This window comes from Ambystoma mexicanum, chromosome 1p (genome assembly GCF_040938575.1).
Source record: "Ambystoma mexicanum isolate Mex_15411 chromosome 1p, UKY_AmexF1_1, whole genome shotgun sequence".
NCBI classification, from domain to species: domain Eukaryota; kingdom Metazoa; phylum Chordata; class Amphibia; order Caudata; family Ambystomatidae; genus Ambystoma; species Ambystoma mexicanum.
In genome coordinates, this window is record NC_090921.1 from 1,028,075,694 (window position 1) to 1,028,090,014 (window position 14,321).

At 41.4% G+C, this 14,321-nt stretch overlaps 3 non-coding genes across 3 annotated transcripts; all 3 read right to left on the reverse strand.

The window, feature by feature from the left end:
* Positions 1-1,482: 1,482 nt before the first annotated feature.
* TRNAY-GUA (transfer RNA tyrosine (anticodon GUA)) lies at positions 1,483-1,568 on the reverse strand. The gene is given in 2 exon segments: positions 1,483-1,518; positions 1,532-1,568. It is a non-coding gene; the product is annotated as a tRNA-Tyr (tRNA).
* Positions 1,569-6,651: 5,083 nt separating this feature from the next.
* TRNAY-GUA (transfer RNA tyrosine (anticodon GUA)) lies at positions 6,652-6,737 on the reverse strand. Its single transcript is given in 2 exon segments — positions 6,652-6,687; positions 6,701-6,737. It is a non-coding gene; the product is annotated as a tRNA-Tyr (tRNA).
* Positions 6,738-13,631: 6,894 nt separating this feature from the next.
* TRNAY-GUA (transfer RNA tyrosine (anticodon GUA)) lies at positions 13,632-13,717 on the reverse strand. Its single transcript is given in 2 exon segments — positions 13,632-13,667; positions 13,681-13,717. It is a non-coding gene; the product is annotated as a tRNA-Tyr (tRNA).
* Between the last annotated feature and the right edge of the window lie 604 nt (positions 13,718-14,321).

The window sequence follows — 14,321 nt, forward strand, 5'->3', positions numbered from 1 at the left end:
GGGGAACCATAACACCTCACAGGAAACCAATGAAGATTGGTGTTGAACAGAAATATAACGTGGCCACAGCCTCAAAGCAAAAGGCATCTATTTTCAGTGATGAAATATAATATAATTATAAATTGTCTGTTATTTTATTTTCCAAGTATTTTACTTTCCAAGTATTAAATAAAATTTGCATTTGGCAGAAGTCCTTCAATCCGGATTTCAACCAGCGACCTAAGGATGCCTGTTTTACCACTACAGTCCTCAGCTCTACCAACTGAGCTATCGAAGGCTTGGCAAATCAGTCTCTAGCAAGCTCAATATGAGCTTCCACTTCAACCGTCGACTTGTAAACATCTCTTGCAATTCGTGCAAAATACTTCAAATTTGGCTTGTGACGTTCCCGAATTGAGTAAAAGCACATCGTTCCCAATTAAAAAATGACCCCCTCCGCAGTCTCCCGCATGTTACTGACCACCATACTAAGGGGGAAAAGTTGAAAGGCGGCGCCTCACAGGCCATCTCCTCAGAGTATTCAGCCGTGTTGGGCCTTGACAATATTTTAATATCTTGGATGGTGTATACTGTTCTCTCATTTCCCTTGAGAAATCAAGATTGTCAAGGGGATTCTGCTGTTTTGCCAGTTCATAGCAAGAGATGGGGATCCAAAACACCTCACAGGAAACCAATGAAGATTGGTGTTGAACAGAAATATAACGTGGCCACAGCCTCAAAGCAAAAGGCATCTATTTTCAGTGATGAAATATAATATAATTATAAATTGTCTGTTATTTTATTTTCCAAGTATTTTACTTTCCAAGTATTCAATAAAATTTGCATTTGGCAAAAGTCCTTCAATCCGGATTTCAACCAGCGACCTAAGGATGCCTGTTTTACCACTACAGTCCTCCGCTCTACCAACTGAGCTATCGAAGGCTTGGCAAATCAGTCTCTAGCAAGCTCAATACGAGCTTCCACTTCAACCGTCGACATGCAAACATCTATTTCAATTCGTGCAAAATACTACAAATTTGGCTTGTTAGGTTCCCGAATTGAGTAAAAGCACATCATTTCCCAATTAAAAAAAATGACCCCCTCCGCAGTCTCCCGCATGTTACTGACCACCATACTAAGGAGGAAAAGTTGAAAGGCGGCGCCTCACAGGCCATCTCCTCAGAGTATTCATCAGTGTTCGGCCTTGACAATATTTTAATATCTTGGATGGTGTATAGTGTTCTCCCATTTCCCTTGAGAAATCAAGATTGTCAAGGGGATTCTGCTGTTTTGCCAGTTCATAGCAAGAGATGGGGATCCAAAACACCTCACAGGAAAACAATGAAGATTGGTGTTGGACAGAAACATAACGTGGCGACAGCCTCAAAGCAAAAGGCATCTATTTTCAGTGATGAAATATAATATAATTATAAATTGTCTGTTATTTTATTTTCCAAGCATTTTACTTTCCAAGTATTCAATAAAATGTGCATTTGGCAAAAGTCCTTCGAGCTGGATTTGAACCAGCGACCTAAGGATGCCTGTTTTACCACTACAGTCCTCCGCTCTACCAACTGAGCTATCAAAGGCTTGGCAAATCGTTCTCTAGCAAACTCAATACGAGCTTCCACTTCAACCGTCGACTTGTAAACATCTCTTGCAATTCGTGCAAAATACTACAAATTTGGCTTGTGACATTCCCGAATTGAGTAAAAGCACATCAGTTCCCAATTAAAAAAATGACCCCCTCCGCAGTCTCCCGCATGTTACTGACCACCATACTAAGGGGGAAAAGTTGAAAGGCGGCGCCTCACAGGCCATCTCCTCAGAGTATTCAGCCGTGTTGGGCCTTGACAATATTTTAATATCTTGGATGGTGTATACTGTTCTCTCATTTCCCTTGAGAAATCAAGATTGTCAAGGGGATTCTGCTGTTTTGCCAGTTCATAGCAAGAGATGGGGATCCGAATCACCTCACAGGAAACCAATGAAGATTGGTGTTGGACAGAAACATAACGTGGCCACAGCCTCAAAGCAAAAGGCATCTATTTTCAGTGATGAAATATAATATAATTATAAATTGTCTGTTATTTTATTTTCCAAGTATTTTACTTTCCAAGTATTCAATAAAATTTGCATTTGGCAAAAGGCCTTCGAGCCGGATTTGAACCAGCGACCTAAGGATGCTTGTTGTACCACTACAGTCCTCCGCTCTACCAACTGAGCTATCAAAGGCTTGCCAAATCATTCTCTAGCAAACTCAATACGAGCTTCTACTTCAACCGCCGACTTGTAAACATCTCTTGCAATTCGTGCAAAATACTACAAATTTGGCTTGTGAGGTTCCCGAATTGAGTAAAAGCACATCAGATCCCAATTAAAAAAATGACCCCCTCCGCAGTCTCCCGCATGTTACTGACCACCATACTAAGGGGGAAAAGTTGAAAGGCGGCACCTCACAGGCCATCTCCTCAGAGTACTCAGCCGCGTTGGGCCTTGACAATATTTTGATATCTTGGATGGTGTATAGTGTTCTCTCATTTTCCTTGAGAAATCAAGATTGTCAAGGGGATTATGCTGTTTTGCCAGTTCATAGCAAGAGATGGGGATCAAAAAAACACCTCACAGGAAACCAAAGAAGATTGGTGTTGGACAGAAAAATAATGTGGCCACAGCCTCAAAGCAAAAGGCATCTATTTTCAGTGATGAAATATAATATAATTATAAATTGTCTGTTATGTTATTTTCCAAGTATTTTACTTTCCAAGTATTCAATAAAATGTGCATTTGGCAAAAGTCCTTCGAGCCGGATTTGAACCAGCGACCTAAGGATGCCTGTTTTACCACTACTGTCCTCCCCTCTACCAACTGAGCTATCGAAGGCTTGGCAAACCGTTCTCCAGCAAGCTCAATTCGAGCTTCCACTTCAACCGTCGACATGCAAACATCTCTTGCAATTCGTACAAAATACTACAAATTTGGCTTGTGAGGTTCCCGAATTGAGAAAAGCACATCAGTTCCCAATTAAAAAAATGACCCCCTCCGCAGTCTCCCGCATGTTACTGACCACCATAATAAGGGGGAAAAGTTGAAAGGCGGCGCCTCACAGGCCATCTCCTCAGAGTATTCAGCCGTGTTGGGCCTTGACAATATTTTAATATCTTGGATGGTGTATAGTGTTCTCTCATTTCCCTTGAGAAATCAAGATTGTCAAGGGGATTCTGCTGTTTTGCCAGTTCATAGCAAGAGATGGGGATCCAAAACACCTCACATGAAACCAATGAAGATTCGTGTTGGACAGAAACATAACGTGGCCACAGCCTCAAAGCAAAAGGCATCTATTTTCAGTGATGAAATATAATATAATTATAAATTGTCTGTTATTTTACTTTCCAAGTATTTTACTTTCCAAGTATTCAATAAAATTTGCATTTGGCAAAAGGCCTTCAAGACGGATTTGAACCAGCGACCTAAGGATGCCTGTTGTACCACTACAGTCCTCCGCTCTACCAACTGAGCTATCAAAGGATTGCCAAATCATTCTCTAGCAAACTCAATACGAGCTTCTACTTCAACCGTCGACTTGTAAACATCTCTTGCAATTCGTGCAAAATACTACAAATTTGGCTTGTGAGGTTCCCGAATTGAGTAAAAGCACATCAGATCCCAATTAAAAAAATGACCCCCTCCGCAGTCTCCCGCATGTTACTGACCACCATACTAAGGGGGAAAAGTTGAAAGGCGGCACCTCACAGGCCATCTCCTCAGAGTACTCAGCCGCGTTGGGCCTTGACAATATTTTGATATCTTGGATGGTGTATAGTGTTCTCTCATTTTCCTTGAGAAATCAAGATTGTCAAGGGGATTATGCTGTTTTGCCAGTTCATAGCAAGAGATGGGGATCAAAAAAACACCTCACAGGAAACCAAAGAAGATTGGTGTTGGACAGAAAAATAATGTGGCCACAGCCTCAAAGCAAAAGGCATCTATTTTCAGTGATGAAATATAATATAATTATAAATTGTCTGTTATGTTATTTTCCAAGTATTTTACTTTCCAAGTATTCAATAAAATTTGCATTTGGCAAAAGTCCTTCGAGCCGGATTTGAACCAGCGACCTAAGGATGCCTGTTTTACCACTACTGTCCTCCCCTCTACCAACTGAGCTATCGAAGGCTTGGCAAACCGTTCTCCAGCAAGCTCAATTCGAGCTTCCACTTCAACCGTCGACATGCAAACATCTCTTGCAATTCGTACAAAATACTACAAATTTGGCTTGTGAGGTTCCCGAATTGAGAAAAGCACATCAGTTCCCAATTAAAAAAATGACCGCCTCCGCAGTCTCCCGCATGTTACTGACCACCTTACTAAGGAGGAAAAGTTGAAAGGCGGCGCCTCACAGGCCATCTCCTCAGAGTATTCATCAGTGTTCGGCCTTGACAATATTTTAATATCTTGGATGGTGTATGGTGTTCTCCCATTTCCCTTGAGAAATCAAGATTGTCAAGGGGATTCTGCTGTTTTGTCAGTTCATAGCAAGAGATGGGGATCCAAAACACCTCACAGGAAACCAACGAAGATTGGTGTCGGACAGAAAAATAACGTGGCCACAGCCTCAAAGCAAAAGGCATCTATTTTCAGTGATGAAATATAATATAAATATAAATTGTCTGTTATTTTACTTTCCAAGTATTTTACTTTCCAAGTATTCAATAAAATGTGCATTTGGCAAAAGTCCTTTGAGCCGGATTTGAACCAGCGACCTAAGGATGCCTGTTTTACCACTACAGTCCTCCGCTCTACCAACTGAGCTATCGAAGGCTTGGCAAATCAACTCTAGCAAACTCAATACGAGCTTCCACTTCAACCGTCGACTTGTAAACATCTCTTGCAATTCGTGCAAAATACTACAAATTTGGCTTGTGAGGTTCCCAAATTGAGTAAAAGCACATCAGTTCCCAATTAAAAAAATGACCCCCTCCGCAGTCTCCCGCATGTTACTGACCACCATACTAAGGGGGAAAAGTTGAAAGGCGGCACCTCACAGGCCATCTCCTCAGAGTATTCAGCCGCGTTGGGCCTTGACAATATTTTAATATCTTGGATGGTGTATAGTGTTCTCTCATTTCCCTTGAGAAATCAAGATTGTCAAGGTGATTCTGCTGTTTTGCCAGTTCATAGCAAGAGATGGGGATCCAAAACACCTCACAGGAAACCAATGAAGATTCGTGTTGGACAGAAAAATAACGTGGTCACAGCCTCAAAGCAAAAGGCATCTATTTTCAGTGATGAAATATAATATAATTATAAATTATCTGTTATTTTACTTTCCAAGTATTTTACTTTCCAAGTATTCAATAAAATGTGCATTTGGCAAAAGTCCTTCCAGCCGGATTTGAACCAGTGACCTAGGGATGCCTGTTTTACCACTACAGTCCTCTGCTCTACCAACTGAGCTATCGAAGGCTTGGCAAACCAGTCTCTAGCAAGCTCAATACGAGCTTCCACTTCAACAGTCGACATTCAAACATCTGTTGCAATTCGTGCAAAATACTACAAATTTGGCTTGTGAGGTTCCCGAATTGAGTAAAAGCACATCAGTTCACAATTAAAAAAATGACCCCCTCCGCAGTCTCCCGCATGTTACTGACCACCATACAAAGGAGGAAAAGTTGAAAGGCGGCGCCTCACAGGCCATCTCCTCAGAGTATTCATCAGTGTTCGGCCTTGACAATATTTTAATATCTTGGATGGTGTATAGTGTTCTCCCATTTCCCTTGAGAAATCAAGATTGTCAAGGGGATTCTGCTGTTTTGTCAGTTCATAGCAAGAGATGGGGATCCAAAATACCTCACAGGAAACCAACGAAGATTGGTGTCGGACAGAAAAATAACGTGGCCACAGCCTCAAAGCAAAAGGCATCTATTTTCAGTGATGAAATATAATATAATTATAAATTGTCTGTTATTTTACTTTCCAAGTATTTTACTTTCCAAGTATTCAATAAAATGTGCATTTGGCAAAAGTCCTTCGAGCCGGATTTGAAACAGCGACCTAAGGATGCCTGTTTTACTACTACAGTCCTCCGCTCTACCAACTGAGCTATCGAAGGCTTGGCAAATCGTTCTCTAGCAAACTCAATACGAGCTTCCACTTCAACCGTCGACTTGTAAACATCTCTTGCAATTCGTGCAAAATACTACAAATTTGGCTTGTGAGGTTCCCGAATTGAGTAAAAGCACATCCGTTCCCAATTTAAAAAATGACCCCCTCCGCAGTCTCCCGCATGTTACTGACCACCATACTAAGGGGGAAAAGTTGAAAGGCGGCGCTTCACAGGCCATTTCCTCAGAGTATTCAGCCGTGTTGGGCCTTGACAATATTTTAATATCTTGGATGGTGTATACTGTTCTCTCATTTCCCTTGAGAAATCAAGATTGTCAAGGGGATTCTGCTGTTTTGCCAGTTCATAGCAAGAGATGGGGATCCGAATCACCTCACAGGAAACCAATGAAGATTGGTGTTGGACAGAAACATAACGTGGCCACAGCCTCAAAGCAAAAGGCATCTATTTTCAGTGATGAAATATAATATAATTATAAATTGTCTGTTATTTTATTTTCCAAGTATTTTACTTTCCAAGTATTCAATAAAATGTGCATTTGGCAAAAGTCCTTCGAGCCGGATTTGAACCAGCGACCTAAGGATGCCTGTTTTACCACTACAGTCCTCCGCTCTACCAACTGAGCTATCGAAGGCTTGGCAAATCATTCTCTAGCAAACTCAATACGAGCTTCCACTTCAACCGTCGACTTGTAAACATCTCTTGCAATTCGTGCAAAATACTACAAATTTGGCTTGTGAGGTTCCCGAATTGAGTAAAAGCACATCAGTTCCCAATTTAAAAAATGACCCCCTCCGCAGTCTCCCGCATGTTACTGACCACCATACTAAGGGGGAAAAGTTGAAAGGCGGCTCCTCACAGGCCATCTCCTCAGAGTATTCAGCCGTGTTGGGCCTTGACAATATTTTAATATCTTGGATGGTGTATACTGTTCTCTCATTTACCCTTGAGAAATCAAGATTGTCAAGGGGATTCTGCTGTTTTGCCAGTTCATAGCAAGAGATGGGGATCCGAATCACCTCACAGGAAACCAATGAAGATTGGTGTTGGACAGAAACATAACGTGGCCACAGCCTCAAAGCAAAAGGCATCTATTTTCAGTGATGAAATATAATATAATTATAAATTGTCTGTTATTTTATTTTCCAAGTATTTTACTTTCCAAGTATTCAATAAAATTTGCATTTGGCAAAAGTCCTTCGAGCCGGATTTGAACCAGCGACCTAAGGATGCCTGTTTTACCACTACAGTCCTCCGCTCTACCAACTGAGCTATCGGAGGCTTGGCAAATTGTTCTCTAGCAAACTCAATACGAGCTTCCACTTCAACCGTCGACTTGTAAACATCTCTTGCAATTCGTGCAAAATACTACAAATTTGGCTTGTGACGTTCCCGAATTGAGTAAAAGCACATCAGTTCCCAATTAAAAAAATGACCCCCTCCGCAGTCTCCCGCATGTTACTGACCACCATACTAAGGGGGAAAAGTTGAAAGGCGGCTCCTCACAGGCCATCTCCTCAGAGTATTCAGCCGTGTTCGGCCTTGACAATATTTTAATATCTTGGATGGTGTATACTGTTCTCTCATTTCCCTTGAGAAATCAAGCTTGTCAAGGGGATTCTGCTGTTTTGCCAGTTCATAGCAAGAGATGGGGATCCGAATCACCTCACAGGAAACCAATGAAGATTGGTGTTGGACAGAAACATAACGTGGCCACAGCCTCAAAGCAAAAGGCATGTATTTTCAGTGATGAAATATAATATAATTATAAATTGTCTGTTATTTTATTTTCCAAGTATTTTACTTTCCAAGTATTCAATAAAATTTGCATTTGGCAAAAGTCCTTCGAGCCAGATTTGAACCAGCGACCTAAGGATGCCTGTTTTACCACTACAGTCCTCCGCTCTACCAACTGAGCTATCGAAGGCTTGTCAGACCATTCTCTAGCAAACTCAATACAAGCTTCCACTTCAACCGTCGACTTGTAAACATCTCTTGCAATTCGTGCAATATACTACAAATTTGGCTTGTGACGTTCCCGAATTGAGTAAAAGCACATCAGTTCATAGTGTTCTCTCATTTCCCTTGAGAAATCAAGATTGCCAAGGGGATTCTGCTGTTTTGCCAGTTCATAGCAAGAGATGGGGATCCAAAACACCTCACAGGAAACTAATGAAGATTGGTGTTGGACAGAAACATAACGTGGCGACAGCCTCAAAGCAAAAGGCATCTATTTTCAGTGATGAAATATAATATAATTATAAATTGTCTGTTATTTTATTTTCCAAGCATTTTACTTTCCAAGTATTCAATAAAATGTGCATTTGGCAAAAGTCCTTCGAGCCGGATTTGAACCAGCGACCTAAGGATGCCTGTTTTACCACTACAGTCCTCCGCCCTACCAACTGAGCTATCGAAGGCTTGGCAAATTGTTCTCTACCAAACTCAATACGAGCTTCCACTTCAACCGTCGACTTGTAAACATCTCTTGCAATTCGTGCAAAATACTACAAATTTGGCTTGTGACATTCCCGAATTGAGTAAAAGCACATCAGTTCCCAATTAAAAAAATGACCCCCTCCGCAGTCTCCCGCATGTTACTGACCACCATACTAAGGGGGAAAAGTTGAAAGGCGGCGCCTCACAGGCCATCTCCTCAGAGTATTCAGCCGTGTTGGGCCTTGACAATATTTTAATATCTAGGATGGTGTATACTGTTCTCTCATTTCCCTTGAGAAATCAAGATTGTCAAGGGGATTCTGCTGTTTTGCCAGTTCATAGCAAGAGATGGGGATCCGAATCACCTCACAGGAAACCAATGAAGATTGGTGTTGGACAGAAACATAACGTGGCCACAGCCTCAAAGCAAAAGGCATCTATTTTCAGTGATGAAATATAATATAATTATAAATTGTCTGTTATTTTATTTTCCAAGTATTTTACTTTCCAAGTATTCAATAAAATTTGCATTTGGCAAAAGTCCTTCGAGCCGGATTTGAACCAGCGACCTAAGGATGCCTGTTTTACTACTACAGTCCTCCGCTCCACCAACTGAGCTATCGAAGGCTTGGCAAATCCTTCTCTAGCAAACTCAATACGAGCTTCCACTTCAACCGTCGACTTGTAAACATCTCTTGCAATTCGTGCAAAATACTACAAATTTGGCTTGTGAGGTTCCCGAATTGAGTAAAAGCACATCAGTTCCCAATTAAAAAAATGACCCCCTCCGCAGTCTCCCGCATGTTAATGACCACCATACTAAGGGGGAAAAGTTGAAAGGCGGCGCCTCACAGGCCATCTCCTCAGAGTATTCAGCCGTGTTGGGCCTTGACAATATTTTAATATCTTGGATGGTGTATAGTGTTCTCTCATTTCCCTTGAGAAATCAAGATTGTCAAGGGGATTCTGCTGTTTTGCCAGTTCATAGCAAGAGATGGGGATCCAAAACACCTGACAGGAAACCAATGAAGATTCGTGTTGGACAGAAAAATAACGTGGCCACAGCCTCAAAGCAAAAAGCATCTATTTTCAGTAATGAAATATAATATAATTATAAATTGTCTGTTATTTTACTTTCCAAGTATTTTACTTTCCAAGTATTCAATAAAATGTGCATTTGGCAAAAGTCCTTTGAGCCGGATTTGAACCAGTGACCTAAGGATGCCTGTTTTACCATTACAGTCCTCCGCTCTACCAACTGAGCTATCGACGGCTTGGCAAATCAACTCTAGCAAACTCAATACGAGCTTCCACTTCAACCGTCGACTTGTAAACATCTCTTGCAATTCGTGCAAAATACTACAAATTTGGCTTGTGAGGTTCCCGAATTGAGTAAAAGCACATCAGTTCCCAATTAAAAAAATGACCCCCTCCGCAGTCTCCCGCATGTTACTGACCACCATACTAAGGGGGAAAAGTTGAAAGGCGGCACCTCACAGGCCATCTCCTCAGAGTATTCAGCCGCGTTGGGCCTTGACAATATTTTAATATCTTGGATGGTGTATAGTGTTCTCCCATTTCCCTTGAGAAATCAAGATTGTCAAGGGGATTCTGCTGTTTTGTCAGTTCACAGCAAGAGATGGGGATCCAAAACACCTCACAGGAAACCAACGAAGATTCGTGTTGGACAGAAAAATAACATGGTCACAGCCTCAAAGCAAAAGGCATCTATTTTCAGTGATGAAATATAATATAATTATAAATTGTCTGTTATTTTACTTTCCAAGTATTTTACTTTCCAAGTATTCAATAAAATGTGCATTTGGCAAAAGTCCTTCGAGCCGGATTTGAACCAGTGACCTAAGGATGCCTGTTTTACCACTACAGTCCTCCGCTCTACCAACTGAGCTATCGAAGGCTTGGCAAATCATTCTCTAGCAAACTCAATACGAGCCTCCACTTCAACCGTCGACTTGTAAACATCTCTTGCAATTCGTGCAAAATACTACAAATTTGGCTTGTGAGGTTCCCGAATTGAGTAAAAGCACATCAGTTCCCAATTAAAAAAATGACCCCCTCCGCAGTCTCCCGCATGTTACTGACCACCATACTAAGGGGGAAAAGTTGAAAGGCGGCGCCTCACAGGCCATCTCCTCAGAGTATTCAGCCGTGTTGGGCCTTGACAATATTTTAATATCTTGGATGGTGTATAGTGTTCTCTCATTTCCCTTGAGAAATCAAGATTGTCAAGGGGATTCTGCTGTTTTGCCAGTTCATAGCAAGAGATGGGGATCCAAAACACCTCACAGGAAACCAATGAAGATTGGTGTTGAACAGAAATATAACGTGGCCACAGCCTCAAAGCAAAAGGCATCTATTTTCAGTGATGAAATATAATATCATTATAAATTGTCTGTTATGTTATTTTCCAAGTATTTTACTTTCCAAGTATTCAATAAAATTTGCATTTGGCAAAAGTCCTTCAATCCGGATTTCAACCAGCGACCTAAGGATGCCTGTTTTACCACTACAGTCCTCCGCTCTACCAACTGAGCTATCGAAGGCTTGGCAAATCAGTCTCTAGCAAGCTCAATACGAGCTTCCACTTCAACCGTCGATATACGAGCTTCCACTTCAACCGTCGACTTGTAAACATCTCTTGCAATTCGTGCAAAATACTACAAATTTGGCTTGTGAGGTTCCCGAATTGAGTAAAAGCACATCAGTTCCAAATTAAAGAAATGACCCCCTCCGCAGTCTCCCGCATGTCACTGACCACCATACTAAGGGGGAAAAGTTGAAAGGCGGCGCCTCACAGGCCATCTCCTCAGAGTATTCAGCCGTGTTGGGCCTTGACAATATTTTAATATCTTGGATGGTGTATACTGTTCTCTCATTTCCCTTGAGAAATCAAGATTGTCAAGGGGATTCTGCTGTTTTGCCAGTTCATAGCAAGAGATGGGGATCCGAATCACCTCACAGGAACCCAATGAAGATTGGTGTTGGACAGAAACATAACGTGGCCACAGCCTCAAAGCAAAAGGCATCTATTTTCAGTGATGAAATATAATATAATTATAAATTGTCTGTTATTTTACTATCCAAGTATTTTACTTTCCAAGTATTCAATAAAATTTGCATTTGGCAAAAGTCCTTCGAGCCGGATTTGAACCAGCGACCTAAGGATGCCTGTTTTACCACTACAGTGCTCCGCTCTACCAACTGAGCTATCGAAGGCTTGGCAAATCATTCTCTAGCAAACTCAATACGAGCTTCCACTTCAACCGTCGACTTGTAAACATCTCTTGCAATTCGTGCAAAATACTGCAAATTTGGCTTGTGGGGTTCCCGAATTGAGTAAAAGCACATCAGTTCCCAATTAAAAAAATGACCCCCTCCGCAGTCTCCCGCATGTTACTGACCACCATACTAAGGAGGAAAAGTTGAAAGGCGGCGCCTCACAGGCCATCTCCTCAGAGTATTCAGCCGTGTTGGGCCTTGACAATATTTTGATATCTTGGATGGTGTATAGTGTTCTCTCATTTCCCTTGAGAAATCAAGATTGTCAAGGGGATTCTGCTGTTTTGCCAGTTCATAGCAAGAAATGGGGATCCAAAACACCTCACAGGAAATCAATGAAGATTGGTGTTGGACAGAAACATAACGTGGCCACAGCCTCAAAGCAAAAGGCATCTATTTTCAGTGATGAAATATAATATAATTATAAATTGTCTGTTATTTTATTTTCCAAGTATTTTACTTTCCAAGTATTCAATAAAATTTGCATTTGGCAAAAGTCCTTCGAGCCTGATTTGAACCAGCAACCTAAGGATGCCTGTTTTACCATTACAGTCCTCCGCTCTACCAACTGAGCTATCAAAGGCTTGGCAAATCAACTCTAGCAAACTCAATACGAGCTTCCACTTCAACCGTCGACTTGTAAACATCTCTTGCAATTCGTGCAAAATACTACAAATTTGGCTTGTGAGGTTCCCGAATTGAGTAAAAGCACATCAGTTCCCAATTAAAAAAATGACCCCCTCCGCAGTCTCCCGCATGTTACTGACCACCATACTAAGGGGGAAAAGTTGAAAGGCGGCACCTCACAGGCCATCTCCTCAGAGTATTCAGCCGCGTTGGGCCTTGACAATATTTTGATATCTTGGATGGTGTATAGTGTTCTCTCATTTTCCTTGAGAAATCAAGATTGTCAAGGGGATTATGCTGTTTTGCCAGTTCATAGCAAGAGATGGGGATCAAAAAAACACCTCACAGGAAACCAAAGAAGATTGGTGTTGGACAGAAAAATAATGTGGCCACAGCCTCAAAGCAAAAGGCATCTATTTTCAGTGATGAAATATAATATAATTATAAATTGTCTGTTATGTTATTTTCCAAGTATTTTACTTTCCAAGTATTCAATAAAATTTGCATTTGGCAAAAGTCCTACGAGCCGGATTTGAACCAGCGACCTAAGGATGCCTGTTTTACCACTACTGTCCTCCCCTCTACCAACTGAGCTATCGAAGGCTTGGCAAACCGTTCTCCAGCAAGCTCAATTCGAGCTTCCACTTCAACCGTCGGCATGCAAACATCTCTTGCAATTCGTACAAAATACTACAAATTTGGCTTGTGAGGTTCCCGAATTGAGAAAAGCACATCAGTTCCCAATTAAAAAAATGACCGCCTCCGCAGTCTCCCGCATGTTACTGACCACCATACTAAGGAGGAAAAGTTGAAAGGCGGCGCCTCACAGGCCATCTCCTCAGAGTATTCATCAGTGTTCGGCCTTGACAATATTTTAATATCTTGGATGGTGTATGGTGTTCTCCCATTTCCCTTGAGAAATCAAGATTGTCAAGGGGATTCTGCTGTTTTGTCAGTTCATAGCAAGAGATGGGGATCCAAAACACCTCACAGGAAACCAACGAAGATTGGTGTCGGACAGAAAAATAACGTGGCCACAGCCTCAAAGCAAAAGGCATCTATTTTCAGTGATGAAATATAATATAATTATAAATTGTCTGTTATTTTACTATCCAAGTATTTTACTTTCCAAGTATTCAATAAAATTTGCATTTGGCAAAAGTCCTTTGAGCCGGATTTGAACCAGCGACCTAAGGATGCCTGTTTTACCATTACAGTCCTCCGCTCTACCAACTGAGCTATCAAAGGCTTGGCAAATCAACTCTAGCAAACTCAATACGAGCTTCCACTTCAACCGTCGACTTGTAAACATCTCTTGCAATTCGTGCAAAATACTACAAATTTGGCTTGTGAGGTTCCCGAATTGAGTAAAAGCACATCAGTTCCCAATTAAAAAAATGACCCCCTCCGCAGTCTCCCGCATGTTACTGACCACCATACTAAGGGGGAAAAGTTGAAAGGCGGCGCCTCACAGGCCATCTCCTCAGAGTATTCAGCCGTGTTGGGCCTTGACAATATTTTAATATCTTGGATGGTGTATAGTGTTCTCTCATTTCCCTTGAGAAATCAAGATTGTCAAGGGGATTCTGCTGTTTTGCCAGTTCATAGCAAGAGATGGGGATCCAAAACACCTCACATGAAACCAATGAAGATTCGTGTTGGACAGAAACATAACGTGGCCACAGCCTCAAAGCAAAAGGCATCTATTTTCAGTGATGAAATATAATATAAATATAAATTGTCTGTTATTTTACTTTCCAAGTATTTTACTTTCCAAGTATTCAATAAAATGTGCATTTGGCAAAAGTCCTTTGAGCCGGATTTGAACCAGCGACCTAAGGATGCCTGTTTT